The 9147-nt window shown below is 45.3% G+C and overlaps 1 protein-coding gene across 8 annotated transcripts in view; it reads left to right on the top strand.

Annotated features, from left to right (window-relative positions):
• The first annotated feature begins 1111 nt into the window (after positions 1-1111).
• The window catches only part of SIPA1L1 (signal induced proliferation associated 1 like 1), a 388842-nt gene continuing 380806 nt past the window's right edge, over positions 1112-9147 (top strand). For 2 of the 8 annotated variants that reach the window (XM_088839491.1, XM_088839493.1), the window contains exon 1: positions 1990-2220. The gene's annotated coding sequence lies outside the window, so the exon portion shown is untranslated. Of the gene's footprint in view, positions 1210-1299; positions 1859-1989; positions 2221-9147 lie in introns of those variants that run through there. The other 6 variants (XM_088839488.1, XM_088839490.1, XM_088839489.1 and 3 more) reach the window with 6 other exon arrangements.

Below are 9147 nucleotides of genomic sequence, written 5' to 3'. Positions count from 1 at the left end.
TTACTTAGAGTGAGTATATAAAATCCCCTGGAGAGGTAAACAACACACACACTCCCCTAAAGAAAAATTTCTGCATTTTGGAGTAGGGATGATGGCGTCTTAAGAAGCTTCATGATTCCCCTTCTCCATGGTGAAGTTTTTTTTTTTTTTTTGGAGACAAAGATGGAAAAAGAGAAAGGAGGGATTATAAATACTGAAAACAGATAATTCTGTGTAACAGAAAGAGGAGGACAATTTAACAAAGTCAAAACCAAAACTATGTAGCAGAAACTTACAGTCTAGGCCCAGATACTTTCCAGGGAAGGTGACGGTACTGAGGTACTGAGGACAAGTACAGCTTTTTGCGTTCATTCCCCCGCCCCTCCCCCCCGACATTAAATAAATACCTACTATGTACCGAGCCTGTGGAAGCGCTGATGTACAAAGATGGATAAGGCAGATCCTCGAGGAGCCCAGCTTGGTTGGGGTGGGGGTGGGGTTGGGGAAGAGGTGCGGCGGGAAATAGCGTTTGGAGTGGTTGGAGTAGAGTATGGATTCGGTGGAGGTTGGGGGCTGAGGTTGACAGGAAGGTTGAAAACCTGAATATATGGTAGGAAATTGGGGGTTCACAGATGTGTTGACTTCTGTGGCAGAAATCTGTCCCAGGACCTCTTAAATAATTAGCCTCATTTACCAAATTTGGCCAGATGTCATGATGCTGGTCTTCTACAGGTAACCCTCTGGAAGAGGTTTAAAAGTCCTTTCCCCGCTTCCAGCCCTTGCTTTCCCCACTATTATTAGGGCGTCGGGCAAGGGAAGGTGCTGGTTGGAAACCTGCACCCACGTTGCAGCCTGGGCTCTCTGCAGGAGACAGGAATCCAGGGCTTTGCCGTCGTCATAGCAACTAGGAGTTCCGCGGTCCCCTGCCCCCCCCCATCTTCTAACTCGTTCTACTTCCCCCGCCGTCTGGGCTGAGTTGTCGCTTCTCTCGCGAGATTTGAGCGCAGCGCCGAACAGCACAGCGGTGATCTCACCCGAGACTTGGGGAGGGACGGTGGGAGGGAGCGAAGGAGGGGAAGGAATGGGGCGGGCGATCGGGGAGGGCAGGGGAGGGGAAGGGCGAGAGCGGCGCCGGCAACTTTGTGAGCGAGTTCACTGTGTGCGTGAGCAAGTGAGCGAAAGTCAGAGAGCCGCTGAGTCCCCGGGAGGAGGGTCCCCGGGGAGGGCCAGGTCTGGGCTTCAGAGGCCGTCCGCCCCTCCACCCCGGGCCCCCACCAGCCGCTGCATCCTCTCCCGCCTCCGTGGCTCCCTCCCCATTTCCTCCCCCCCAACCCTCCCGGGCCTCCTCGCCCCCCGTCTTGCAGTTACCTGTCCCCTCCCCCCACTTGGCACGCACCTCCCCTTTCCGCGGCGTCCACCTCGGACCTCCCCCCCACCAGCCACTCCGCACTCACTTTCCGCGCCGGCCGCCCCCTCGGCTCCTTCTTTTGCCGGGGGCAGGCGGGTCGGGATGGGGGGCGCTGAACCTCGGAGGCGGCGCGAGCGGGGACCCGAGCGCCCAGACAATAGTTGATGCCCAGGGACTTGGGGGGTGCACCTCCGCCCCCAACTCCTCCGAGAGCGCAACGCCCCCCGCCGGCTTTTCTCCAGCCTGCATTCCGGGTCCCCTTCGGATCCGGGCTCGGAAGTTGGGCTGATTGCGCCCCCGCCTCCGCGCGGCGCCCGACCCGGCCTCGCAGCTTGCTGTTATCCGCAGAGGAGGCGGCGAGTGAGCGCGCGCCGGCCGTCTACACGGTTTCTCTCTCTTTTTCCCCCCCCAGGGAGAGCGCGCGGCGGACGCGCCCGGACGCGCGGCGGCGCCGGGAGGCCGGGCCGACCGGTAAGTGGCTCCGGCGCCCGGGGTTCGGGGAGGGGAGTTGGGGGGTGCAAGACTGTTGACAGCCCCTACCCCATTTCTGGCTAGGGCGCGGGTCCGGGACACTGAGCAGTACACCGGGAGGCCGGTCAAAGTTTTTAATTTCCGATTTGGTGGCGTGCTGATAGCGCAACCCGGCGGGGGCGAGTCCGAGCTGCACCGCGCCCGGCGCGCGCGCGCGCGCGCACCTTGGAATCCGAATCTGCACAACTCTCCGTCAGGCGCCTGAGCGAGAGGCCGGGAGACCCGCGCCCCGGTCGGGTTGGCTGCGCCCACTCAGCCGCTCTCGTTTCCACCCGGCTGACCCTTCCCCTTCGGTCACCTGGGTGAGCGCTTTGCACGCTGTGCTGGAGGGACAGGCCGAGAGGTTTGATCGTGAGAAAGGGGGAAGAGCAGCTCGGTGCCCGTGGGTGGTTCATTTCTATCCCGGGGGTCTGGTGGGGAGCGAAATCCTAGGATGCTCTAACCTGCTTTTTCTTGGAGCAAGTAAACCACGAGAGGGCTGAGGCGTTGTGAAGGTACTGCAAAAAAGAACTTTTCCTTCTTCGCCCCATCTGTTTCCAACTTCGATCCTGACCTTAAAGGAAATTTGCCAAGCTCCCTATCGCTCCACGGCATTTCTAGGTGTAATCTTGTTGGGCAGGTTGAAATTTCATCGGTTCACCATTTGGAGAGCATAGAGACGAGGGAAGTGGCTCACTTTCAAGGAAGATGTTTAATTGAGTTGTTGGTATTCGTTTTGAAGAGAAGCAAAACTAATGGAGCCTAGGATGCCTTTATCTTACAAATTTTATTTTTCTTGACGGGTATTTTAGAGACAGCACTCAGTGAAATTCTTACTACCTGCTAAACGATTACATTTGTAAACTGGGAGCCTGTGATGCGATGCAAATATCAGAGTAGAGGTGTCGACTTTCATCAGGTTCCAGGTCTGTCTGGATGAACTGGGGTTGGCGTTTCCTCTATAAAGCAAACCTTTCATGTTGAAACTCTGACTCAGACTCTTAAAGCCATTGTTTTTATACTCGTACTCTGTGGGAGTTAAGTGTCAACTTTCTCTCATTTTCTCATATGGAATATTCATCCCAGGCAAAGATTCTCTCACTTAATATTTGGAAAAGTACAGGATAAAGTCCTGTAGAATCATTGTCTGCACCCAGTTTAGTAACAGTATTAATTTTCTATATAATCCGGATTTAATGACCTTCGTTTTCCTCTTTTTCATTTTTTCCAAAGCTCCAGTTAAGCCACCTTTACCAGAATTAAAAAAAAAGAAATCTGATGGAAATAATATAGAACAGTGGTAACAGGAATAGTCTTAAATAAAAGGTTTTCATAAAGCAGTTTATGATCACTGAAGTGTCTATTAGATGACGTGCCAGTTCTTAAGGAGAAAATTAATGTTAAAACATTTTTCCCATGAAATAAATTATTTATACATAGGCATTAGCAACTAGCTGCATTTAAAATGCTTTGGGTGATGATTTGCACATAAATGGTTAGGAGCAAAATAAGAGATTTTGAGGGGTGAATGGTATTTTGTGGCTGATAACTTATTTTCTTATCCCATTATGCTTAAGTAAAGGACTCCTGAAGTTGACTGTATCATTATTCTCTGGTTGAGTGAGAGAACAAGTTTGGCAGGTGGCTCAAGACAGTCAGCAGGTGTTGCTGTTAGCTTCTCTGTGGTTGCTGGTACTGCTCCTTGAGTTTGAAATTGCTGTTCTGGTGCAGTGAACTTTTTAGATCTGAAGTGTCAGGCAGTATTAATTGTGACTTCATCATAGGATTCTGTGATGAGGTTGCTGAACTCCTGGTAGTAATTGCAGTGCTAATTGCAAAGCAGCTCACTCAAACGTACGGTAAGAGTCTTTAACTCTGTCCTTTCCCTGTGATTTCCTGGTTTTCTTACTTTGCTTTTGCATTGAATTCAGTTCAGTTCAGTCACTCAGTCGTGTCCGACTCTCCGCGACCCCATGAATCACAGCACGCCAGGCCTCCCTGTCCATCACCAACTCCCGGAGTACATTGAATTAGATGTGTAATTTTGCTGTAAGTCTCTCCAGCCCTATCCCTGGCCACATCTTGAATTTTTTTTAAAACAACTTTTGAAAAATACCTTCTAGTAACTTTATTGAAGCCATAGATTGAGGACTGCTGGAGATGAGCGATTTTGCAGAGACTTTGGAGGACCTTGGTTGACTGTGGTGAGTTGGGAGACGTGTATCTGTTCTATCAGTTAGAGTTTTTCAATGAATGGCTGTTTTCTATCTCTTTGAGCTGTGAAACAGGAGCATGAGGAGAGGCGGAGCATGTATAAGAGTACAGATCCTCTCAATCTTTGCAATTTAGGGGAATGTATGTAGTGATTGATGATAACATGAATATATGCTTCCTGTTGGTCCTCATTGCCCTACCATCATTTCTATTGGTCCATGTCAGTGTACATATGAAGTATACCTAGCCTGAAGATTTTCAGGTGACATTGCAGATTTGAGCCTTTTGGTAAACTTATGAAATTGGACTTTCTCTAAAGGAGACAGACTAACTCATCCCCATAATGTAGAGCTTTGTTGTTCAGTTGCTAAGTCTTGAGTAGATCTAGTCCTCTGATATAGAATGCATCTTTCTTCCTTTCAACTCAAGTCATAGAATTTTATATCTCCAATTCAGAAAAAAAATTTCTCTCCATAATATCTCTGTATTCCTAATCTTTCGAGGTTGGTAGTAAGTCAAACAGTATTTATTGAGTGCCACTGTCTGGAGGCATGCTGTTGAGTTCTGTGATTCCAGTGGTGGATAAAACTGTGTTCTGGGGCTCAAGAAACTTACAGTGCAGTGGGGCATTTGTAGTGACCTTCCCTGGTTTGATGTTCAGATACCCTGAGACCCCTATAAAAGTTGTGCATAGATGGCAATTATTTTTGAATTATAACTTATTTGAATTAATTTTGGAAATAATGGGGTCCAGTATTTGTCTTTAGAACGTTTGGGTTTCAAATTTTCCAGCTATGGGATATGAAAAAGTAATCAAACCTTTTCCTGAACTATGTTTCGAAAAAAATGTATTTCGAAGCTTCATCTCTTTGCTGCAGAAATTATTGAGAATATGTATATGAAAGAAACTTGTAAACCATAGTTTTATTTGCAATTGCATATTCTTACTTTCTGATGAACAGATTCGTAGATTGTTAGAAGGGATTTTGAGAATAAATCATTTAGCCCTTCTCCATTTTCCAGATGAGGAAACAAGCCTAGAAAGTTGAAGTGATTTTTTTGAAGAGCATAGGAGAACTAGTCAGTGACCACGCAGTGATTGGAAGACAAGTCTTCAGATTTAACTGTATTCTTTTGTTTGCTGTTCCCCCTGTCCCCCCATCTTAGAGTTTATTATGTTAAAATTTATTTACTACTTTTTCCCTCCACTCAAGCGTTCAGTATTTATTAAATGTCTAAAATGAGAAAAAGCAAAACTTAATGAGACAAAATGTACATGAAGGTTGAAAAGCCATGAAACACTGCATTGATGTAGTGTTTGGTAACTAAGCTTTAGAGTAACTCAGATTATGAAGTTGTGGAGAAAGAAATTATTGGTTAAAAATATTTACATCATAGCACCTGTAGTTTGTTTTTTTTCTTTTTTAACTCAGAGGATAATATACTTGTATACACTTTAGAGAAGCCAGACTTAATTTGTAGTTGACCGGTTTTTCCTTTCTTAAACTCATTTTTCATTTCTAAAAAAGTTGTTGTGTCCCCCTTATTTCTGTAACCATGGCAACTTCAGACCTTGTCTCTCAGCTGCAGGTAAGGGTTACTGGGAGGTGAGGCTAGGGAGGGTTTGTTAGGTGGAGGTGTAATTGCACATAAAACAGGAAAATGTTGTAGAAGCTTCCTGTTGAAAATGTGAGTGGTATGTATATAGCCGCACCCAACTTCCACTGGGGTAACCTGAACCAGGAGAGGAGAAACATCCGTGCCACTTGGGTGACTGCCCTTTTGACGTGGGACTCCCCCTTCCCCCAGAAGGGTAAAGCCTTGTGTTGCTGCTTCATTGCTCATGCAAGAGTTGGTATCTGTTCCACGTTCAGTTCAGTTCAGTCGCTCAGTCGTGTCCGACTCTTTGCGGACTTGAATCACAGCACGCCAGGCCTCCCTGTCCATCACCAACTCCCGGAGTTCACTCAAACTCATGTCCACAGAGTTGGTGATGCCATCCAGCCATCTCATTCTCTGTCGTCCCCTTCTCCCGCCCCCAATCCTTCCCAGCATCAGAGTCTTTTCCAGTGAGTCAACTCGTCTCATGAGGTAGCCAAAGTATTGGAGTTTCAGCTTTAGCATCAGTCCTTCCAGTGAACACCTAGGATTGATCTCCGTTAGAATGGACTGGTTGGAATAGACGTGTTCCACTATCACTTGAGACTGACAATCCAACAACCTTCTGTCTTTTGTACTTGTTTTGGTCTGGGAAATAAATTGCCTCATTGGATTTTTGTTTTTTTTCTATGCTTAGCTAATTGAAAGAAAAAAAAAGCCAAACAAAACCCACACACTTTTATAGCACTTTATTTTTGAAGGAAGGGTTTTATACAGACTAGGTTAATTATTCTTAGATTATAGCTCATTTATTCTTTTGGTGGGTTTTATAAGCACTGGAGCGAGTCGTAGAAACATAGAGAAGGTCCCCTTCAGCTTGGATCTCTTAAACACAGGTGGTTTGAGTGCGGGTAAATAACACAAGTGTGATCGGGTTTGTGATCACCTGGGTAAAAGAATGCACAGGGAGTATCTTTTGAGGTTAGGGACCGGTCCACATCCACTTTCTCCTTTTATTTCTGCCTGGGAGGAGTGACGTAACTCCAGCTGTGAAGAGGACGTGAGTGAGTGTTTTCTTGAGGATCTAGAGAGATAACACCAAATGACACAGAGGGACGTCAGGGGCTTCTTTCGTTGGACTTTAGTCAACAGCAGTGCCTTGGGGGGTGTGCCACAGAGGCAGGCGAAGCTGTTTCCCTCGGCCTCTGCAGGTTGGGATGAGAATTTTCAGCCTTTGGATTCCTAATTTGTTACTTGTCATGTTGCACCAAGTTCTCCCTCTAATTAGAATTGTAGTATGCCTAACTTTAAATTGTGGGAAACGGGCAATTACATAATGTTAGATCTCCCTTTTTTCAGTTCAGGAGAGGCATGGGGAGGATGTTTGCTTGTTGGAGAATGCTGACCTGGAGATGGAGAGTTACTGATTTGCACAAACACAGGGGTCACTTAGAGGCCACTGGAGCTGACTGACCAGCCAGCCGTGGTGGCCACTGGCTTCCTTTTTTTCTTTCTCCTCCCCTAGAGTAGGTCCAGGTTCAATGATTTTCAAAGACACCAGGGTGAATTTTGGTTATTCTTTTCTCTTATTTTTTCCAGAAAGCCTTTTACGAAAGCTACAAGTATAGACTATAGGCACTGATTGTTTTTTTTGCGGCTCAGCGTCTTGCTCCCTTTTAGAATGAGATTCAGACGTCTCAGAATGAAGCTATTAAGAAATAAGAAGCAAAGGGCTGTGTGCTGAATGACCACATTCCTATAGTCAAGACTTTGATCAGTATCATTTACGTTGGGTCCTATATTATTTTTTTCTAATTCATTTTTTTGATATTCTCAATTATTTGCCTAGATAGGAGTTACAGTTTGATATATTCTAAGATCTTTGCATTTCCTTTTACAGTCTTAGTTCTCACAATTGACTGACTGTTGGTTTTTATAAGTTTTTTTTCATTTTTTGATGCTTTCAGAGAAATAACTGATGACTAAACTGTGATGTTTCATGCATTTAAGAACAGAGGGTACTTATATGGAGATACTTACAGGAGGTATATATAATTGTACATTAATAGAATGTTGTAAAATTTTCACCCAGTTTGGCTAACTCTGATTCCTTGTTTCACCTGTACATACTTAGGAAATAAATGGAAAGGAGTATTTTCTGTATTTTTGCAAGAAATGTAAATATGTTACTTGTGCGAACCATACTGCCTTTTCAGAGACTTTGAAAACAAGTTGTTCTTACTTTTGAAATGAGGGCTAGTGTGTAGCTTTAATTCCTCCCTTTCCCCTAACCGTACTTCTGTCTGCCCCAACGAAGACCTCAGAAGCTTCTGCCAATATATTTTGCTAGAGTCTAATTTCTGAGTAGCTGGAATTTCGCGTGTAAAGAGAGTGAGCTCTGTGTACATATACATATATTTGGGATGGGGTTTGACTCCTGGCTCAGAATGTGCCCTTGGGAGACTCGTTAGGAGGCTTAAGACTGAATGTGGTTCCTGACCCTCATCTCTTTGCTGGTTTGAGAAGTGCCTGTGATTCTTCCAAGAGCCTCAGTGTTACTTTATTTATTTATTTTAATTAGGATATTAGCATTGATACCTTGTAATAGGAAATGGGGTATAATAGTTGCATGACAAAATAATGTTTCAGTAGACACATGATAGGTTTTGGAGAGCTATAGGATTCACAGAAAAGGCTTATTAAGAGAGCCTCAACCTAATAATCACTTTCAATGGGGTTGTTCTGAAGGCTGTCTTCAAGGGAGCATTTAAAAATAGTGATTTTTTCAAGGGTTTGGATCAGATGTGTAGGGGAGGGTGGAGGCTCGCAGTGGGCTGTGGGGTATTTCTCTGGGTGGATGGGACCATTTAAAAATAGTGATTTTTCAAGGGTTTGGATCGGGTGTGTAGGGGAGGGTGGAGGCTCGCAGTGGGCTGTGGGGTATTTCTCTGGGTGGATGGGTGGTTTGAAGAAACTCAATAGGTTTTTTTTTTTATGCTTCTCCACCACTCGGTTGAGAACACAATGGCTTTTATATCATGTTTGGATTTATGCTTGACAATAAGGTGCATGTGGAAACTTCAGTTTGGATGGGTATAGGAGAGCCTCCGATCATGTGTAACTTGGAAGAAATTTGGAAATGACTGCCAGCAGCTGAAAGTATCAGGCTGCTTAGAACTCCTCCAGTGGAGCTAGAACAAGTAAATCCAATTTGGTGGTTGCATGTGGCACTTATTACTGGGGTAAAGAACACATAGTGTAAGATTTACCATCTCAACTGTTAAGAATATAGTTAAGTCATGTTAAGTATATTCATACTGTTGTGAAACAGAAGTTCCGACTGCTTTCATCTCGCAAATTGGAAACTATACCCGCTAAACAACTTCTCCTTTCCCTTCCTCCATCCCTGGCAATCACCGGTCTACTTTCTGTTTCTA

This window comes from Moschus berezovskii, chromosome 9, assembly GCF_049115385.1.
Source record: "Moschus berezovskii isolate FMDL1 chromosome 9, NW_MosBer_1.0, whole genome shotgun sequence".
Taxonomy (NCBI): Eukaryota; Metazoa; Chordata; class Mammalia; order Artiodactyla; family Moschidae; genus Moschus; species Moschus berezovskii.
This window is presented reverse-complemented; position numbering and strand designations above follow the sequence as displayed.